Below are 21,805 nucleotides of genomic sequence, written 5' to 3'. Positions count from 1 at the left end.
AGACCCTTTCGGAGTCTGGTATGCTGCAAACCTCTTCGTTGTCTAAGGATCCTGCAGTAATCTCTACCTTGGATGGATCTGGAGCCACTGAGCAGGCACCAGCTTCTGAGGAAGTCCTTTGCACCACCAAATCTTGACACAAACCGATGTCTTCTTTCGCAACTACAGTTCTTTCAAAAACAACCGAGTTCCTTAGGCCCAGGGTTCGAACCACACCTAAGAAACTGACTACCCGCTCTCAGGTGCCTGCTAACTTGCATCAGTCTCAAATTCTAAAAATGGTAGAAGACCTTATCATGCTAATCAGAGGAAGCCAAGCTACCCCCTCAAAAAGGAAAAGAGATCTGTCTGCAGTAGTTTTGTCTGAACAAGAGTCAAATGAATCTGATGCATCTGACTATGAAGACATGCAACCCCTCTCCACTTATGAGGATTCTGATGCAGAAGAATCCATTCCTTCAGCCTCTCCCCCAGAGGATTTTTTCCTTTGGGGAAAGCCTGTATACTTTAAGGGAGCATTTCCAATGGGAGAGTCAAGACTACCCTCAGTCTAAAAAGAGACTCAGGGAATTCCTAGATCTGCCACAACACAGATCATTGGCCATTCCCCTAGTCCTGGATGTGGTGGATGATATTTTCCTTGAATCCAGCTTGACTCCTGATGCCCTACGTCGTGCTCCCTGAAAACCAGACAGATACTACAGAGTCCCTGACTCACACAAATATATTTTTAAAAATCCAACAGCTGACCCTGAAGTAATTTCTCAAGGGCCAAAAGGGATTAAAGCAACTTCTGCTAATAATCCCACTCTCTCAGACAGGGATTTCTGAGCATTGGACAGATGGGGTAAAAAAGTATACACCTCAGCTACTCTTGCTATTAGGGCACTAAATTGTCAGTTTCATATGCTTAAATATCAGCAACATGCCTTGGAACTCCTTAAACAAAAAATGTCTTCCTTAGCTGCTTGGGCAGAATCTAAAGATTTACAAGACTTAATGCATTCTGCAAGTCAAGTAACTAAACACTCTTTGCACTGTGGTTTTGACACCCTAGAAGATTCTTGCAGGGCAGCAGTCACTGGATCTGTCATTAGAAGACATGCATGGCTTAAGGAACAACCCCTGTCAGACCATGTCAAATCTAAATTGTTGGATGCCCCCTTGCACAAAGATTACTTATTTGGCACTAAGGCAGAAGAGGTCTTAAAAAAGATGGAAGAAAAAGCAAACTCTATGCAAACAGTTAAAGATTTCTTACAGGTCCAGCCCCCTAGGTTCAGCAGGCATTTTCCCTCCAAGCAGTGGTCCTTTCCTGCTCCGAGTAAACAGGTCCAGCCTAGGCCCCATGGAAACAGACCCCCCAGACAGCAGCCTCAGGGAATGCAGAGATGTAAGCAGTGGACTACCTCCACTTCAAAACCAGGGAGTTCTAAGCCACCCCCTTATGGTAAGAACTCACAATGACTCACCTCCTCCCAACCTCACCTCCCCTCTGCCCACCTTCACTTACCCCAGGAGGAAAGCTCTCCTTTCACTCAAGCACCTGGGCCACCATTACCAAGGACCAATGGATTCTGAACATTGTGTCTCAGGGATACAAATTCTCCTTCCACACCCTTCCAACCCCAAAAGGGTTCCCAGATCTAACATCAAATCAGTGGGCAGAGGATCAAAAGCAAATCCATTCTCTGCTGTCCTTGAGGGCAGTAGAGCACATTCCTGCAGAACATATCGGCCAAGGCTTCTACTCCAGACTTTTTCTGGTACCCAGAAAAAAGGACATCTGACACCCCATCCTTGATCTATCCATTCTAAACACCTTCCTGGTGATTACAAAATTCAAAAGGCTCACCCTCCAGCAGTTGCTGCTCATGCTCTCCAAGGATGCTTGGCTAACCACCCTAGATCTAAAAGAGGCCTACCTCCACATTCCTATCAGGAAATATCTCCACTTCAGAGCAGGATATCAACACTTTCAGTTCTCTGAGCTTCCCTTTGGCTTATCTACTGCTCTCAGAGTTTTCACAAAATGTCTGACTCTGGCCATTGCCTTTTGCAGACAAGGAAATATTCAAATTTACCCCTACTTAGACAACTGCCTTATTCAGGCAAGCGGCCAGGAAAAGCTGCTCAAGCACCTGGCCTTTGTAAAGAACTTACTAACCTCCCTAGGGCACACAACCAATGAAAAGAAATCAAAACAGGTGCCCACCCAAAGGATAATCTTCCTGGGAGCAAGTCTGGACACAGCACACCAGATGGCATACCTTACACCAGAGAAACACATTTTCCTGACAGCCTACTTCTCTCAACTGGCCACCAGGCCCCAGCTTTCTGCAACAAAAATCCTGCAAGGTCTGGGGTTCATGGCATCTTGCATACTCCTCATTCCATATGCCACACTGCATATGAGGAAACTTCAGTGTTACCTAAAGAGCCTTCGGTGTTAACACTCTCAAGACCTGGGAACTCTTCTACCTATAATTCCTTGCCTCAGAAAGGAATTTCTTTGGTGGGAAACAGCATGCTCCCACAACAAGGAACTGCCCTTCCCCCACACCCCACCTCCCAGACCCTCACTACAGACACATCAGACTATGTCTGAGGTGCATACCTGGACGGCAGGTGCATACAGGGACAATGGAGCCCACAGCAAATCCCCCTGCACATCAGTCAAAAAGAGATGATGACTGTGCAGCATGCCTTGATAGTTTTCAAACCCCATTTCTCTCCAGGGGTTCTCCTAATCAAAACAGGCAACACCACTGTGATGTGGTACATCAACAAGCAGGGAGGGACTCACTCGTACCCTCTCTGCAGGCTGGCCATGACCCTTTGGCTCACAGCCTCTTCCATGCAACTACACCTGTTAGCACAATACCTACCAGGCTCTCTCAAGTCCCTGGCAGACCAATTAAGCAGAAGCCTTCTGGACCCACACAAGTGGCAGCTCAACAGAAGTACCTTCACCCTAATAACTCAGAAATGGGGAACCCTGAAGGTCAACCTCTTTGCCTCCCACAACAACCATCAGCTCAGCAAATTTTTCACCAGGGAGCATCACTGCATTGCTTTAAAAGTGGATGCCCTGCCCTTCCCCTGGGTCAACCTCTTAGTCTATGCCTTTCCTCCCCTACCTCTCATCCCCAGATACTGCTCAAAATAAGGAGGAAAAATCAAGGACCATTCTTATAACTCTGGACTGGCCCTGACAACACTGGTACACCTTGCTGCACAGCCTGTCCCTGCTGCCTCCATGGCATCTTCCTCACATTCCAAACCTCCTAACCCAGAAGAAAGGGGAAGTCATGCATCCCCAATTGCAGACACTCATTTTGGCATCTTGGCTTATTCCCTAACCCTGAGCCAATCTGCCATCCTTAGTAAACAGGTTCTGGATGTTATCCATGAGGCCAGATACCCTAGCACCAGAAAGTCTTATGCAGATAACTGGAAAATGTTCTGCACCTGGATCCAGGCTAAGGGGGCCAATACAGCACAGCCCTCCAACCCTCCCATTCTGGATTACTTAGCTGACCTACTACACAGTGGTTTCTCTTTCTCCTCTATAAAAATTCCTGCCTCTGCTAATTCTGCTCATTTTCCCACTGAGCAACCCCTTTTCTCACACCCTTTGATCAAACAGTTCCTCAGAGTGGCTAGCAACTTGAGGCCCCCCAGAAGGGCACCAACACCAGCTTGGGACCTTAATTTTGTCTTGGAAAAGCTCACCCTGCCTCCTTTCGAACCAGCTTCTTCTGCAGAGCTAAAATTTCTCTCCTGGAAGACAGCATTCCTTCTGGCCATCACTTCAGCCAGAAGAGTCTCTGAGCTGCAAGCACTCATTGCTGTGGAACCCTTCATCATCTTCCATGCAGACCGAGTATCCCTCAGAACTAACCCATCCTCCATGCCCAAGGTGGGGTTACAGTGTGGTTCTCAACCAATCCATTCATTTTCCCACCTACTTTCCTAATCCCCAGAACAAGGGGGGAAGGATTATTCACTCTCTAGATGCGCACAGACAGCTCAGATACTATCTGGATAGGACTAAATCCTTCAGAAGTCTGATCAATTGCTGGTTAGCTTTGCTATAGGAGCAGAAGGCAAAGCCATCTCCAAGCACACCATTTCCAAATGGATAGCACACTGCATCCATTTCCTGCTGCAAACAGCATGGTAAGCCTCCCCCCAAGAGGGCCAGGACACACTCCACCAGAGCAGCCTCCACCTCTGCAGCTTTCTTCAGATGAGTCCCCACCAGGGACATCCTGGAGGCTGCCACATGGACATCTGTTCACACTTTTACCAAGCATTGCCACCTGCCTGTGTTCTCCAAATCCAGGGCAGGGTTTGCCTCTGCAGTCTTGCAGGGCATCCTAGCCAGACCCTAGCTTCCTTGACTGCCTCCACCCATTTCCTCAGCTTTGGGAATCTACCTAAATGTGATGACTGCAACAGTGAAACACGAAGAACATTGTACAGTTGTGTACACTTACCATAAATGTAGATGTTTGAGTGTATTCACTGTTGCAGTTCTAGTTTCCTTCCTTACATCCCCCTTTTTTTTCTTTCTCCTTTCATTACCATTATTCCTTGTTGTTCTCCTTTCCTTACAAGGGCCATATTGGTATTTATTTTCACTGGTGATGTTCTTCCACTAAAACCTGGCCTCCTACTTTGAGGGCTCCTGACAGGTTAGGGCAAGAAAAACTGATGTAATGGTGTCAGCTGCCTTACTTTATACTACTGATGATCTGACATCAGTCTCAAGCAACAGCAACTGACTCAAAAATACTAAGTTTCTGGTATTTGGGCCAGCCAAGGGCTACCCTGGCAGGGATAATCCAAATATGATGACTGCAATACACTTGAACATCTACATTTATGGTAAGTGTACACAACTGTACTTTCAGTGCAATACACCACTAGGCCAACTCAGCTTTGGGGAATTGCTACTGTTTTTTTGAATATTTCATGCAGTACAGTGATGTAACATTAGAAAAAAAATTACACTCCTGCAAGTATTGAAGCAAGGACCCTATGAACTAGGGTTCATTGCAGTATACCCCTAGTGCAACTTAGCTCTGGGGCATTACTGGTGTTTTTGTAAATATATCATGCAGTATAGTGATGTAACATTATGAAAAAATACACCCCAACCAAGTATTGAAATCAGGACCTTCTGATCTATAGTTCAGTGCAATTCACCACTAGGTCAACTCAGCTCTGGGGAGCTACTGGTGTTTTTACAAAGATATTCCAATTACCGGTAACACTACTTCTACATATAATGTGATAAATGACAGCATACTTGTGCCTGTGATGTAGACACCAAACCAGTACACAGCCAAAGACATGTTGATGGATTGATTGGAGGCCTACAATATCAGGTAGAGCCGACATGTCCACAGTTGTGTAACCTACCTATGGCATGGTTCTCATCAAAGGTATTCTGTGTGATGAAGTACTGGCAAGGCAATGCAGATTGATTTTACAAAAGCATGACAGAGTGATCAGTGTCACATGGCATAGCCATCCAAACACACATGTTCATGCCAATCCTGTGTAACACACTGTATGCATGCACATATGTGTTGCAACTACACCTCACATAATAATGACTCAGTAGTTCTATCTCTTACATTCCTTTCACGTCTGACATCTGGACACCCACATTTCAGGCCCATAGTCCAGTTTGTTGCACGACAACTACATGCTTGTCAATATAACATAGAAATAACTGAGCCCTGCCACGTCCAGCAGAACTGGTTGCTGCTACAGTAGTCAATGTCACCCACAGTAGCATGTCAAAGGCCTGGAGGGTGGGACACAAGTTACAAATATAAATATGTGTCCTAAATGTCACCTACCACTCTCTGGATGGTACTACTACTTAACATATGTACCAGAGGCACATGCCTCACCTGGACTGTTATGGGTACCCTCACCCTGGCCATGCCATGACACAAGAGCTGACACTGCTCCCAACTGACATATACAGCTTGCTGTCCCCCAATGTCTTTACAATCCCCAGTATGACTCCTGGCCAGAATGCAGCATCTATGGCCTGCTACACATGCAGCAGTATGTTCAGCTACCTGCTACAGACCTACCATAACTCCCAAACACCTAGCACAGGGCATCCAGACAACACCCATGCATAAAGGGTTGAGGGGGTTTTCAGGTGATAGTGACATGTGTCACAGTCTCCCCTTAGAAACATACACAGCTGATAGACCAGCATCAACTGCAGCAGCTTGCACATTAAGATAAAAATGATGTATGACACTCACATCTGCCTGTCTTCCTACTGACCCCAGCACACATTGTTCAACAGTAACCTCCCACAGAATCAGAAAGTCTGTTAACAATGGCCAAACATAGCATGCAAAACTATGGACATAGCACATCAATCCAAACAGTGAACATATTTCAACCTACCCTCTGTGATGCTGTAGCTCACACACCTCTATAATGTCCTCACAGGCCAGGAAAAGGGCCAAGGTCTACATGAAGGCCTTAATTATAACACTGTGTTCTTATGCCATTGGCTAATGGCAATGCAACCCAGCTGTTCTGCATGTTATTAGGAAGTGTGAATCACAGGATGGTGCACAGGCAATTTCCTGTTCATTAGCATTACCTACAAAAGGCATGTTGCTGCCTATGGTAAAGTGGTCTGTGGCTTTCTTCATGAAGACAGACTGCGATGTCCAAGGAAAACTTCCACTGGATTTCTGCTCACAAAGGAGTACAGCACTATACCAGGTATGTCATACAACTAACCATGTAATGTAATGCAGATAGGGGGATGCAGTCAAGGGAAATAGGAATGTCAACAGTAAGTCTCAACAACATATCTTGGAGTGACGTGTTGCTGTTAGTCTGCTGTCCAGCACCTACAGTCTTGCCTTTTGTCTCTGTCTGCAGTGACCTAGATCACAGTTCTGGACCCAGAGTACCCCCAGCAATGGTTAGCCCATGTACAAATTCTACTGGATTGTCTGTTGTACAATAGTGACAGTAACTACTGGTGGATACAGCTGGCATATCACAGCATGTAGTGTCATGAGCCCCTCTCGGTCTGTGAATGTCATACAGGGTTAGTTCAAAGATTGTCCAAGTATCCCTGACTGTTCCTGATGTACTCTGGCTAGCTCACTGTGTACTCCACACCTGTATCTCATTGCCTGACAGCTATGGCTTGCATACCTGGTGACCCCTTGCAGAATGACAGCAGGTTATAGGCAGTAGTAGTGGTGGTACACAGGCTCTGCCTCACCAACAGTGTGTACATATTTGACCATACAGTGTCAGGGAATGAATACAGTACCAGATATTAATGTACCATTACTGTGTTCTGAAAGGTCTGTTATTTCACACACGCATTCCTGGGAACACTCATTACATATTGTCCAACTGGTTTCCAGACATCCACATTTGTCTGGCATGCAGTCCACATATATCAGGCACATATACACATTTTGCAAACATCTGGATACTGCAGATGTTGGACACCTATGAGGAGGAAACCCTACACCACATATACACTGCACTCAGTTATTGTGTAGCACAGATGTTGCTGGAATGTCCACATGCACTTGTAGTACCACTCATGTATTTGCCGGATGTTGGCTGTATGACATGGCACTGTAACATTGCCCATAGTGGACACACTACAGTCGATGGCAATGATGGGTATGGACACACAACAACACAGTCTGTCACAGCACACAGACCATAACTGCTATACCTAGGACCATACAAGGTTACTAGGCTATGGGCCCTGAGCCAACATCATTCTAGCCCAGATGTTAGCCCATGTGTATGCAAGGCAGCACCTGATGCCCCAACAGTGACAAAGGTGGTATCCCAAGAGTGGATGTGAAGTTAACCATCCAGTTATCCAGGTTCTGCCTGCAAAGGTGTAAATAGCTACCATGCCTGATGTGGACATGGTGACCATTCTACACCAGGGTGAGTGTGTGGGACACACATCTGAGCCAACAGGACCAGTTGATGTCACACACCACCAGGTTGATGGCATGTGTGTGTTAACAGAGTGGTGCTTGAGTTGCACTTGTGCAGCAGTCCCAACTTAGTGGAGTCTGTGATTGCCTTGCATGCCAGACAAAGGTTACCTCTGAGGAGTATGTATGAGACCGGTTAGAGGGTTGGGCTTACAGCCTATCTATATATGATAGATGTTTGACTCCCTGGTACTCCCTGGTGGGAACCTCTGTGATGTCCCCAGATGCTGCATGTGCTGTGTGAGGTGAATGACGAATGGGGCATTTTACACAATAATGGGCCTTATTGTGGGGAATACAGGGATGTTAGGACCCCATGTCCCTGGATGACATACCAGTAGGAATGAGGTGGGCCATGTAGACTGTTTACCATAGAACAGAAGCAACATGCTGGTGAAATGTCATGTTGCCATCAACCTGTGTGCACAGATCACACATGACTGATTGTGTGCCTAGAATGTTGTTAATACTGTGATAATATGTGGGGATGTCACTCTCCCATAAGGGGTTGACACTGCATGTCCTGCTATGCAGCTTAAAGCCATGTTACTGGCACCAGTCATGTAGCTGCATGAGACCCTCCTAGGCATATGTCCACATCACTAGGGAATCCGGTGACAGCACACAGCATGCAGTAATCTGCAGACATGGTCGGCAATAGGCCAGTGACTGCACCCTGCACCACAGATGTGTACATCACACATAAAAGAGGCCCAAACACAGTACAACAGGTTATGCCGCTAGTTATGGACCAACTGCTTGTTGTGGATTCCCCTGTGTGTTTTACTTGGGTCATGTCAGAGTGCCACTGTGCTACTCCTATGGTAACATATGGTATGATGCATACTTGGGAGTGTGTATCTATTATTGCCAGGTGGGTTATACTGTCAATGACTTTCTCCAGGTCAAGGTAGGCAGTATGTACTGATATTCTCCCGTTCATGGCTTTCGTGACTGTGTCAAAGAGGTCAACCGAGTGCAACAGACATGATCCCTTCTTTGACAAGCCTAACTGTGCATGATGGAGTTTGTGGAGGTTGCCAATATCCTTGTTAATGAGCTCCACTATAAACTGTGCTATGGCCTTGCAGAACAGCCGATATAGGCTGATGAGTGTATAATGTGACAGATTGGTGGATGCGCCACCTTAGTGTAAAGGGGTGACAGTGGTTGTCCTTCACACGGCTGGGACAAAGGCGGTAGTCAGGCCTACTTTGAATACAGTAGCTTATGTTGTTGTTTTTGCAAGGTTATGCTTGGGGTCATGTAGGATGCATCCTGTGATGTGATAAGCTCCCATGGGGGATGTACCCCATGACTTTCACTTGGCAGTGGTGACCTATTCCCTACATATAGATGAAGGAGCAGGTACTGCGGACATCCTGATGTACTGATGGGTGGGACAGGGGGTGAAGACTAACCTGACTCTGTCAGGCATCAAGTATGCTATACCTACAGCACTGGTATAGCTGGTGCTCCTGACCACTACACGTGAACATGCGCAGGTGTTTCCTATGATATTGCAGAAATGTGCAGAACAGTAGATGATTTTCTGTAGTGGAAGTCAACAATGTGAGCTCTGGGTTTGCTGTGCAGGTTCCCAGGAATGATCCCATTCACTTGTTCACACTAATGAGACATTGCTTGTAAATGGCCACCTGCTGCTAGTTTGTCTTGGACATCAGTATGTCATTCTTGTTATAAATACTTATGCATTGCAGATGTTCACCAGAGAGGTGTATGTATCCTTGCAGAGGATGACGTAGTCATGTTGGGTAGATCTGACCACATGCATCTATATAAATGCACATCTAGCACATGTGTGTATGTGTGGATATTGGTGGCAGTCCCTACAGCAGGGCTTGCTGTGAAGCTTTGTATACCATCCCCCAGGCGGCTGTATTCCATGTTGGAGGTGTATGTATGTGTGACCCTAACTAGATGGGTATTGTGGGAAATGGTGACCACAAACATGACCGCATGATGGTAGCTTTGTCAAGGAGGATGAAATGGTAGGGATGCTGCAGTGGTAACCTGTGATGTGTAATATAAACTACAGCACACCTCTTCCCCTCATGTTGAGGTAGCCCCTAGCTGCACCAAGATGCTTGTAATTCTACTGTTGATGACTCTCTGGCCATATGTGTGCTGGCATAGGTACATCTTCCAATGTATGTTTGGATCATTCAAGTGACCCAGGTTCAGGGTACAGACCCAAATCAGAATACAGTTGTTGAGGTCCATATAGGCAGGATGGGCTTCCTGGTCACATGTGGAGGCTGGTAGCTAGCTATGATTTGAATATGTGTATTGGCAATGGTGAACTGCCCCTGTGGTGTCCCCTGTGCATCCTACTGCTTGTACAGCATGGAAGTGTGTATGTATCTCAAATATATTGCAATCACATGTCCCATGCCATTTCCGCCCACACTTTGGGGTATGACTGATGATAGGATGGTAGACCAGGTAAGGCTGGGATGTTCTCTACAGCTTTGAGCCATGTGTGTGTGACTGCACAGATGTCAGCATTTCCCAGGGTTAATAATGCTTACATTGAGGGCAGAGTCATGTGTAGACACCTAGGGTTTAGCAGTATGGCCTTCAATGTGTGCTGTGGTGACAGTTGTATGTTGGTAGTGATAACCTCACTGCTTTTCCTAACAAAGGCACTATGGGGTTGGTGAGAACTATTGCCAGACACCTGAAGGCCAGTTGAGACAGATGGAGGCCATCATTTGCAGAGCATTGCAGTCTGTTGACCATAGCATCCCAGGCTCACAGGTACTGGAACCCCCTGGAATATCACAGCATAAAAGGCCACATGTTAAGGTCAATCATGTCCTGAATGTATTCTGGCATCGGTCTGGATGACAGCTGAATGCTGCATAAGGCTGGAGACAAACATGTCTGGGACACATAATCAGTGTGCTCACTCATGTCTCATTGCATATAGTCCAGAGACGTACATCTGAGGTTAGTCACGCCAACATGGACTGTGACAGACTTATGACAGTATCTGTTGGTGAGAGACAGCAGTGCATATGGGATATGGTGGAGTCTGTGACCTGACACACAAGTAACTGTGACCATCTGCATATACAGCCAGGTGAGAGGCACATTTATGTGTCTCACAATGGAGTCTTCTATGTGTAACATGTTTGACATGTGCTGATGCCTGCATTTTTCTGTGATACAGATGTGTGGCCATGTATGGTATGTGCTGTGTACAGCAGTGACATTCACATGTGACTTTGCCTTGGAGGTCTCCTTTGTTTGTGGATGTGTATGTTGAGGTCCACTGTGTATGTGTGTGTGTGTGTGTGTGTGTGTGTGTGTGTGTGTGTGTGTAATGTGTAAGTGTGGGCAGTGTGTAAGGTATACTGATTGTGTTAATCTGTTTGGGGACAGATATGTGGCCTTGACAGGGAGGAAGCATGGACTGCAGGTTCCTACTATCATTGCATCTCTCGCACAGTGTGTTCCTTGGTGGTGTTTGTAGATGGTTGTCCATCCATGTACATGAGGCAGGTGCTACACTGTGCCAGGATACCCATATCAACCACACTGGCAGGGGAAACTGTAGGACATTGTCCAGCCACATAGTCCAGAATCTGTGGGAGGAAGGCTAGGGAGACTTGAGGGGTGGGCCTACAGTCTAGGTCCTTACTACAACAGTAGAAGGCTGACACCACAGCATAGTATGTAGACAGGCTATGAACAAGCAGTAATAGGTTCAACAGGTAAATGCATTTCATCACCTCACAGCACATGCAACAAGTAGCATGAAACATCAGGATCAGGGGCAATGCATGATGTATTGCCACTATGTTGCTGATAGCCACATACATACTATGGTGATAGATGGTGGGGTATGATGTGAGGGTTTGCTGTGGATAGTGGTGGCAATTGTGGATGTGCAGGGTGTGTACATTGTGGTGAGCAATGTATGTGGATCTGTGATGTGTTCCCCTCTTCATGTCTGTCAGGTGGGATGTATAGATGTCACAATCCACCTTTCTCAGACACTGAGACCACTTCCATTATTGATGCCCTGAGACTCCATCACTAGGTGCTGTTGACAAGGACTCATCATAACCAGCAAGACACTGCTGCACTGTGGGCAGACCTCGTAGCAATGGTGAATGATGTGGGCCACCAGGGCAGGAGCTATGAACAGGTTCAACACTGTGCTACAGATATAATGCATCATGCATGGCAAAGGGCTGCAGCTGTGGCCAGAGACCATGCTGGCACTGGGGGAGGGCCTGCTTCACAAACCCCACTATCAGCCACAGAGGAGTTCCTGGCAAACCTGGGTTCAGCCACCAGCTCACAAGAAGCTATTGCAACATATGTCATGGAGGTGGGTGGCACAGATTCCACAGCCGAGGAGTGTCCAGACAAGCCTCCAGTGGTCATCACATTAATACTGTAGCATTCATAGTAGCAGCTTCTGCATACCTATACACATATTTCAGGTCAATCTGCATTTGTGGGTGGGGTTTTGCAAAGCAGACATGTGCATACATATTGTGAATGTCAGCAATTTGGGTAGTATCACAGTTTTTATTGTACATGTTGATAAATACACATATTATCCTGTACCAATGCCACGTGCCTCTGCTGACAAGAACTCTCCCCCACAAATGCATAGGTACCTCTGGTGTGGCTGGGGACCATCATCCTGTAGCCAGTGAGTGTGGAACTGTCTTGTTATGGCTCATCTATACCCTAGGCATGTTAACAGCTGCCAGTTTTCCATGGACACTACTGTTAAGCTTAGCCATATTACAATATGTGCATGTTCAGTTGTGGTGGGTTTCACTGCAATGCATCACATTGGTAAGCACAGTACCATATCTGCAGTAGCTATAAAATATTATCATGTATTTTTGTAAAAGTGTAGCCAGTCTGCTATACAGGGGTACATTACTATTGTGTAAATCGGTGCCCTGCGCTTTAGGTGAGGTCCATCACATAGTCTGACTTGTCACATATCTTACAGGTGTATAGTACTAGCAACATTAACTGGACATTGCTACACTGCATGCTGTTGAGGGCCTGTACAGAGTGTGTCTGTTGTGGTCTGATTGTATGTTGTTCATGGCATCAGTCAGAAGGTGCGGTCTATATAATGCCTTTGTGGCACGTCATCTGTATATGTGTATGTGTGTGGGAGATCAGCAGACATTAGAGTGCAGGAATTAATGCAGTCATGTTATTTACCCCTCACAGGTGAGCATGTGTTTGGAGTGTGTCCCTCTCATAACCTGATGTCAGTGTGTCATCAGACTCTAATGATGATGTTGGTGGCCATTGTGAGGCACAGGTGAGGGTTGTTAGGGGCTGAATGTGTCCCATTGGTTGACATCCCTCTTCCATCCTCAATGTCCTCATATACAGTCAGTATGCCCACACATACCTAGTCCCCAGCAGCCGCATATATTGGGCAATCAGAGGGTGGAGGGATCGAACAGGAGAGTGTGGCAACTATGGAATTTGTGACTGTAGACACTAGCCATAGCCAGAGAGCTGGCGAGGTCCCACACAGGCAGATTGACAGGGGTGCTTGAAGGAGGAGTGCTGCCCATCCAGCACCTGTCAGAGGTGTCACAGCATGTCACCCGATGCATGTGTTGGTCCATCATGGAGGCACAGGCATGTTGTGAACGGGGCACTAGATGGATGCTCATGGTCATCGATGCCACACACTGCCTGGCATGCATGACTCCCTCCATGGCATTGGTGATGCCTTACATCATTTTGCTGATGTAGTAAATAGATGATAGAGTGAGACACTGTCAGTCCTTAATTGTGAAATGTCTGTGCTGGAGCATCTGGTGGTTATAGGGCATCAGACACGTAGACATAGGTCAGCAACAACATCAGCTGAGAGCTGACGTGGCCATGCACAGTCACACTCCCACAGTGGCATTGCCACCAGCACTATCAAAGAGAGGCAGCTGTCCACAACACAATGTGGTAGGCCATGGGCTAGTGGTCCTGGTCGGTTTTGTGAAAGACACAGACCCAGAAAACACCAGTACCATCAACAAGTAGCACTGCATCTGTCCCTGGGCATGGTGATGCCAGTACCACTCCTTGCAGAACCAGTTCCCGTGTTCATGGCTGGAGATGGTGAACTGTACATTCCACCATGCATGGTCCATGGCTGTCCAACATACCCTCATGTAGGGCTAGCACATGGCTTGACAATGTGCATGCACACACTCACACAGCACTGTCACAGGCAGGTCACCAACAGACAGACACAGCTCCTCTGGGGATTTGCCAGGTGACCAGCACCCCTCCAGACACACACACACACACACACACACACACACACACACACACACACACATGATGTCAACTGTATGGCGCAGCCTAGGTCTTTGGCAACCCCAAACCCCACTCTGTGCATGTGCCACATCCCTGTTATCCATACCATTGATGCAGGACATGGTAATATGTGTGTGATGCACAGGAGGAATATAATACAGTTAATGGCAGTTTCTAGTGCAGTACTGTTATGACCTGTAAGGTGCTGTCTGCTGGCAAGTCTCATGTGTAGACATCAAAGTGCATGTACCTTTGTGCCATGATGCTTTATTCCTGTTAGTCCTGCTGACTGACTGTTGTCTGACAGAACCTATTCTGTTTCTTTTCCAGATGTCTGTGTGTTTAAGTCATGGTGACCTGCTGCCATTACAGAAGCTCATGATGGTGTAGTGGCAATGCAAAGACATTTTCCTTGCCAAGGTATGGCTGTATATGTGCATGTTTACCTAGGTGCGTATGCATGGAACAGTGTGTGAGGTTTAATGGGGGCAGACAGTATAATCTTGCATGCATACCCCTTGACACAGCATGCTACTCTTGATACATGTCACCTGGGAGTTCCATAGGATCATAGGTTCACAGGTCCATAGAAGGTTACTAGAGTACTGGCCCTGGGTCCCTTACAAATCTAGCAATTACTTTATTCCCAACAGAATCATTGATCAGCACCTGTTGTCACTTGCATTGATGGACACAGGTTGGACCCCTGGGACAGATTTTTGGTTAGCCATCCACTCATCACAGATGCACTTGATGAGAGTCATCATGGTACTCTGTTTGACATGTATGGGAAGTGCATTCCTCAGACAGGGCAGCCTCTGGGAAACAAGTCTGTCTCCACAGCATTTTTTTTTTTTTTTTTTTTGCTGTTGCATATGTGATTCAGGCCTGTCATGCTGGTAATAAGCACAGAGTTAGACTCACACATATGGGGTATCTGTTGAAAGGCTGAGCACAACATTGCCATCTATGCATGCCGCAGCCCACCTGTGGACAACCTGTCTGATACCAAGTGGGGCACTACTGATTTGAGGCTTTCTGCTTGGAACAGGTGTTGAAGGCCATGGATAACCTTTGTGGGTATTAACATAGCCTTTCCAGTTGCTACAGATATCTGCATAGGTACATACCAGACCAGCTATGATGATAATGTCTTGCTGTACTCACTGAGGACTATACAGAGGTAATGTCCACCTTTTGTCCCTTTACCTATGTGATGAACCACGCGCAATGCTTTTCTGACCACTGCCACTACTTAATGGCTGAATGCAACAGTGTTATCAACCTGAGTATCCAGGTCTGCTGATGCAGTTTGTGTTTATGGGCTTGCTGTTGATGTGGTAAATAGTGGGGGCCATGCCCTCACCATATGGTATGATGGTACTTATTTCTGCATTCATCTGGAGGCTGGGACCTTGGCAACATTCCATACCCCCTGTATGATCCCATTGCAGTGTGTTAACATCGGTTTGTGGGTGAATGACAGGCAGCACACTACTTACAGTTGCCACAGCCTTGGGTGGTACCTACATATGTGGGTGGTGGCAGTAAGCATTCATGCCTACATACATGTGGGTCATTGGGAGTGGCAGCTACTCACAGGAACTACACATGTTTAAATATTGCACACAGGCAACACAGAATAGGGTTGCCACCTTATCAAATTTGGAATGTGGGACACATCTTGCAGTACTGTGACAGCTGGCAGAACATACTATACTCATGGCAAGTGCAACAGACAGGACTTCCCTTGGTTTGCCAGTATGACAGCTTCTTTGTGTCACATTATCATAGGTTCTGCTATTTCTCATAACATTAAGGTGCTTCTGTTGTGAAATAACTGTTTTATGCAAGTAGTAGACAACTTTAGGAAATATTTGTTGTCCTAAACTCTGGAGACCTCTGTATTGTTTGATTCATTGTCACAGGTCACACCTCGCTAAACATGGACTGCAACCTATAGTGTGGGACAGGTGGTGGCCATACCTCTCACTTCTATAGATTTCTGCAGAATGTCCTGATGATTGCCACATATTTTCATTCTGTTTGTCATAGCAGTGTGGTTTTCTGACAAAGTAGTGTGAAATCATTAAAGACTGATGTCACGCAATAATGACAGATATTTTCTTGTCAGACTTCATACCTTTCAGAAAATGCATGTGAGTGCAAAACCTGTTATGCTATCTACTTTCTATATTTGTCACAGCAATACTTAAAGATTGACTCTAATATACAGGCTTTGTCCCACTTTTCTGTATGGATTTATCCAGATGTCTTTCTCTAAGGGTTGAGAGGTATGTTTGTGGCCCTAACACAGTCACACAGGGGATATATATACGTACACACACACCAACTCATGAACTGCCCTTGTTGTTAGTAGAACCCCTACCTGCCTAGTTTTACATATGATAGCACTATATACAGTACATAACAGTACATAGTGCATGTATCAGGGAGCTTATACAGTTTTGCAGTGTCTGCCACTATTATTCAGGTGGATGACATCTGCAGGTGCTATAAGAATTGCCCACCCAGCATTCAAATATAACCTTACAGTCTTTTTTAGGCAATGTCAAAATTTCAAAACTACCAGCACAGCAAAAAAAAAAAACCTCAAAGCAACCTTAAGGTATTACTGTTCAATACTAGAACCCCAAACAAGAAACTCCACACCCTACAAGCTCTCCTCACTCTGGAAAATGTAGGCACCTGTGCTGTTACCAAGACATGGTTTAAAACCTCAGAAAGTACTCCAGCAGTGGAAGGCTACTGTGCCTTCCACCCATTTAGACAAACAGCAGCACAGACAGGGATTTTGCTTGATTCAAATAATAAGACCACACAAGAATATCCAAAGACACCAGATAAATGATCAGCTCAATATTAAAACTAGTCCAAAAGTCAAAAAAAGAGCAGAACAAGATGACGGCTCTAAATCCAGTTTAGTGGAGAAATATTTTATTCAACCAATATATGCTCTTCTGTTGACTTTTGTTCCAAATATTAGTCAGACTCTCTCCCCTAAAGCGTTGTTATACTTTATTTCAATCCTACTTCTTACCACATATATACATACGCATCTAAAAATTTTATTGTGATTATGCATGAGAATTAACTGCATTCCATACTTTTACTACCTCATTTCTTCTTTCCACATTATATATGTAAATATCTCATTTATAAATACGTATGCATCAATACAATTGTATTCTGTGTATGTAATTGTATGTGACAATACTAATACTAAATTTCTCTATGCCATTTTATATCTTGTATGTTGTCTTTTGGAGCGTTTCCCCTCAGGTCTCAACTGAAAAAAGGCATCTGCCCAGTCGGATTAACTCAACAAATGTCAAATAAATATATATATATATATATATATATATATATATATATATATATATATATATATATATATATAAATAAATAGTCTCAAGCTACATTAGTTGCAAATACAACTCTAGGTTGGTTAAATAGAATGATGCCCTGAAGTCCATCCATTGACAAGGTTCCCTACCAGGTACTGAGCAGTACAGGTCCCCCTGTATGACCCACAAGGCTCACAATTCTTACTTAGACCCTCACACTCCCCTAACTAAATACACTAACTCCGAAATCACACTGCAGTCAGGAAAAGGTCAGATTTCAAAGAACGGCCAACAAATTTCTTTCTTTCCCTTAGAAAGAAATTGATGATTTGGCTGTTCGATGATGTGCAACTTCGACAAATACAGGTCAACTAAAGGTGAGTCAACATTCTGCTTCTTCACGTAAATGATATAGAACCCCTATTCACTGGTGACTTTAACTTCCCTCAATTATCTGGGAAAAGTACACTGCCTCTAACTCACAGGTACAACTTTTCCTGAATTTTATCAGCACAGACACCCTTGACCACATTGTGCACCCTCTAACCACAAGATCAAACATATTGGATCTAGAACCAAAATGGGAGAGCATTACACCCCCTCCCCATTTCAAGCCATCACTGCTGAAGACAGATCACAAAGCTGTCCCTCTCAAAATAAAAATCAAACCAGAAAGCCCAACTAAATCCATAACAGTTGCGAACTATATTAAAGCACACCTTATCCTGTTAACTCATTCATTCCAGTGGAGCTCAGGAAATTTGCACTGTAACTTCCAATGAGTGGAGCCTAAGCCTTTTCACAGAATCAAATGATGTCCTTGCATTTCAAACAAATGTTCATATCTCTGGAACCATAAGGATTATTAAAGAAATATAAATGGCAAACTCTTCATCACAACGATTTTTATAGTGGTAGGATTCTTTAGGTACTAGGTCTTAAACTGAATTTTATAAGTCACAGTAAACAAGTAGCTATTACAGTTATAATATTTTGTAAACCAGTTACAATATCTCAGCAACCACTCAAGTTACACATATACTGTCAGCAGCATTTTATTCATCTAGCTGAGAGCTTTCATATGAGGCTAAGGAGTTCTGTCTGCGTTACTTGGTTATTGAGATATTTAGAAAAAATATAAAATATGAAAATTACATCTATATAAATTAATATCATAAAAACAACAGTTAATAGCTATTTACCCACACTAGACAAAGGTCAAATATTAGTATAGTTGGGTTTGCTATTGTGTAAGTTTTAAGATCAAAATAAAAGTCAAAATAAAACTGTAACTTGTAAAATAAAACCAATGAAAAAGAAACCATCACAGCAATGTACACATATGTTTTTATTGTAAAGTTCCCTGTTTATCATTGACTAAAGGGAGCTGCTACTTAGAAACTAAAATAGTAAACCTTACTGGTTTCTCTTAAGATGATGACACTGTCTAGAGCAGACAATGTGGAAATTAAGATATAGAATGTCATAATGGAATAGATGCTGTGAACGTTTTGCTTGCCTTCGAGTGCCAGCTTTCAGCAGCAGCTTATTTCTCTGCAGAGCTGTAGTTAAGGATATACGTTCAGCAAGCTATTGATTTCCTCCCTTTCCTTTGAATAAGGCAAAAAAGAAATGGTGTTTATATAGTTGTTGCAGTAAACTTTTCCATTTTGTGATACTAACATTTGTTTTTTCACTACTTTTCAGGTTGTAATATCAAAGTCTTGCGTGCCAAGACAAACACTTACATTAAGACGCCAGTGCGGGGAGAGAACCCTCTTTTTATTGTGACTGACAGAAAAGAAGATGTAGAAATGGCCAAGGCAGAAATTCTTTCTGCTGCCGAACATTTTTCCATGATTTGGGCTAGCCGTAACAAAGCCAATGGTTTAAGTATGCCTCTTCCTGGGCCCCCTAATCTACCAGGGCAGACTACTATCCAGGTCCGGGAACCTTACCGTGTTGTTGGACTTGTTGTAGGACCAAAGGGGGCTACTATTAAATGGATTCAGCAGCAAATGCACACATATATTGTCACTCCAAGCAGAGACAAAGAACCAGTGTTTGAAGTAACGGATATGCCAGAAAACGTTGATCAGGCCCGGGAAGAAATCGAAACTAACATAACCATGAAGACAGGCTCTTTCATTGAGTTGAATGGGGACACTGACTTTCATGCAAATTGTTTGGATGTCAGTCTCAATAGTACTGGTATTCTAACTAGCAGCCTCTGGGCCAAAGCACCAAATTCAGCTCGCAGATGATCTGCAAACTTTCGTAATGACAGCCTGAGTTCTTTGAGGAGTACATCTGCAGAGACTTACTATACCAGCCGTGTGACTGATCCTGGCCCCAGTAGCACTTTCACTACAAGCAGAACCACTGGGCTCACTTTCAATGAGGCGCAGACATCTGCTAATTCTGAGGAGCGTGAATTTGGATTTGAATTTCCAGCTCTTGACTTTAAAGCCCCAGGAACCATCTGGTGCCCCTTTGAGCGTTCCACCCAAGTGCAGGCCTTTAGCAGCTGCTCCACAGTTAGTGGTCCCCAGAGGCATAACAATAGTATCAGTGGAACTACTACACCATGACTCTCACCAACACTTCCAGAAAATGTTGTCACTGTGGATCATCCCTTGGCCCGCCATGCCCAAAGTGACCCCCTAAGCACCTTGTTGTGGCTACCAACTCAAGGCTCACTTTCATCTTTTTCCAAGAGCACTGGTTACTCATCATCTTCAGCTCTTCCTGGAAGTATCTCTGTTACTTCAGGCTCACCTACTGATTCCAGCAGCTCTGATGGCCATCAAAAGAGCACTCATGACTGTGTGGTCTGCTTTGAGAGTGAAGTAATAGCTGCTTTAGTTCCCTGTGGTCAAAACCTCTTCTGTATGGAATGTGCCAACCGTATTTGTGAAAAGCCAGATGCAGAATGCCCAGTTTGCCATTCTCCTGCCACCCAAGTCATACAAATCTTCTCGTAGCATTTCCCAGCAACCACCACCCCACTTCTGTTGTCACAGACAGTGGGGAGGGGTGATGGTTGGGGGTAGGGGGAAAAAAACAAAAGTAAATCATCTGTAGACTTGCCCCCCCCCCCCTTCATTGGTTAACATAAAAATACAGTACATCTTTTTAGAAGAAGTTTTTCTTTATCTGACAGGAAAACTGTATTCCTAGAATTTGAAATGTTTACAGAATAGATTTAACTCTTGTTCATTTGTGGTGGCCTGGATGGGATGAATGCCAGGTTTTTTTCTTTACTTGTTTACTAATAGCAATATTCATTTAAAAATCTTAATTAGAAAAGGGTCTATTGCACTTTTATTTTGGGACATGTTTTTTTTTTTTAATACTTTGTACGTAGCATTTTTTAGTTTTTATTTTTGTATGAATTTTAACTTGTATACAATGCAAATGTGAATGGTCAAATGTGTCCTATATTGTTTTCTTACCATGTTTGGTACGAAATGCACAAACCACACAAGCAAACACACATATAAATATATATATATTATATATACATATATATAAAATAAAAAATGCAGTTTTTATCTTATTTTTTGTTTACCCTTTTCTGTGTATATGTACGAAATTTATATGAGATATGTACTTTAGTGAAGAAATTTTAAGAATTAAATATATTTTATTTTAAAAATAACAGACCTTTATCCATCCTGGACAAAGTACTGATATATTTACTCAACTGACTTGACAGTTATGGAAATTGTATTGAGTTTTATTTTTTGACCTCAGAGCATTTGTAATAAAAAAATTTTTGCTATATGAAGTTTTGCTTTAGTGTGAAGAAAGTTCTTTCATGTGTATTCTCATTGATGGTAGTGTTATGATAGCTCATGAGGACTGAACCCTTTTTCTGGGCACATATTTACATCAATTTAACTATCCTTCCAAAGAAGTAGTAAAACATATTGAAGTGGATGTTGTGTAATATTTTCACACTTGCAGTGTGATGGCATGCAAGGCAAGCCAGTACATTGATGATTGGATGGGAAATGGGAAATTCACCCCGAGGATCACTTCTGTGGCTCTGCTCGACAG

General features: G+C 44.2%; 1 pseudogene; it reads left to right on the top strand.

Annotated features, from left to right (window-relative positions):
* LOC122810631 overlaps positions 1–20,826 on the top strand; it is a 44,770-nt pseudogene extending 23,944 nt beyond the window's left edge.
* Positions 20,827–21,805: the final 979 nt, after the last annotated feature.

The sequence above is a fragment of the Protopterus annectens genome, chromosome 9.part0 (genome assembly GCF_019279795.1).
Source record: "Protopterus annectens isolate FY-2018-M chromosome 9.part0, PAN1.0, whole genome shotgun sequence".
In the NCBI taxonomy this organism is placed as follows: Eukaryota; Metazoa; Chordata; order Ceratodontiformes; family Protopteridae; genus Protopterus; species Protopterus annectens.
This window is presented reverse-complemented; position numbering and strand designations above follow the sequence as displayed.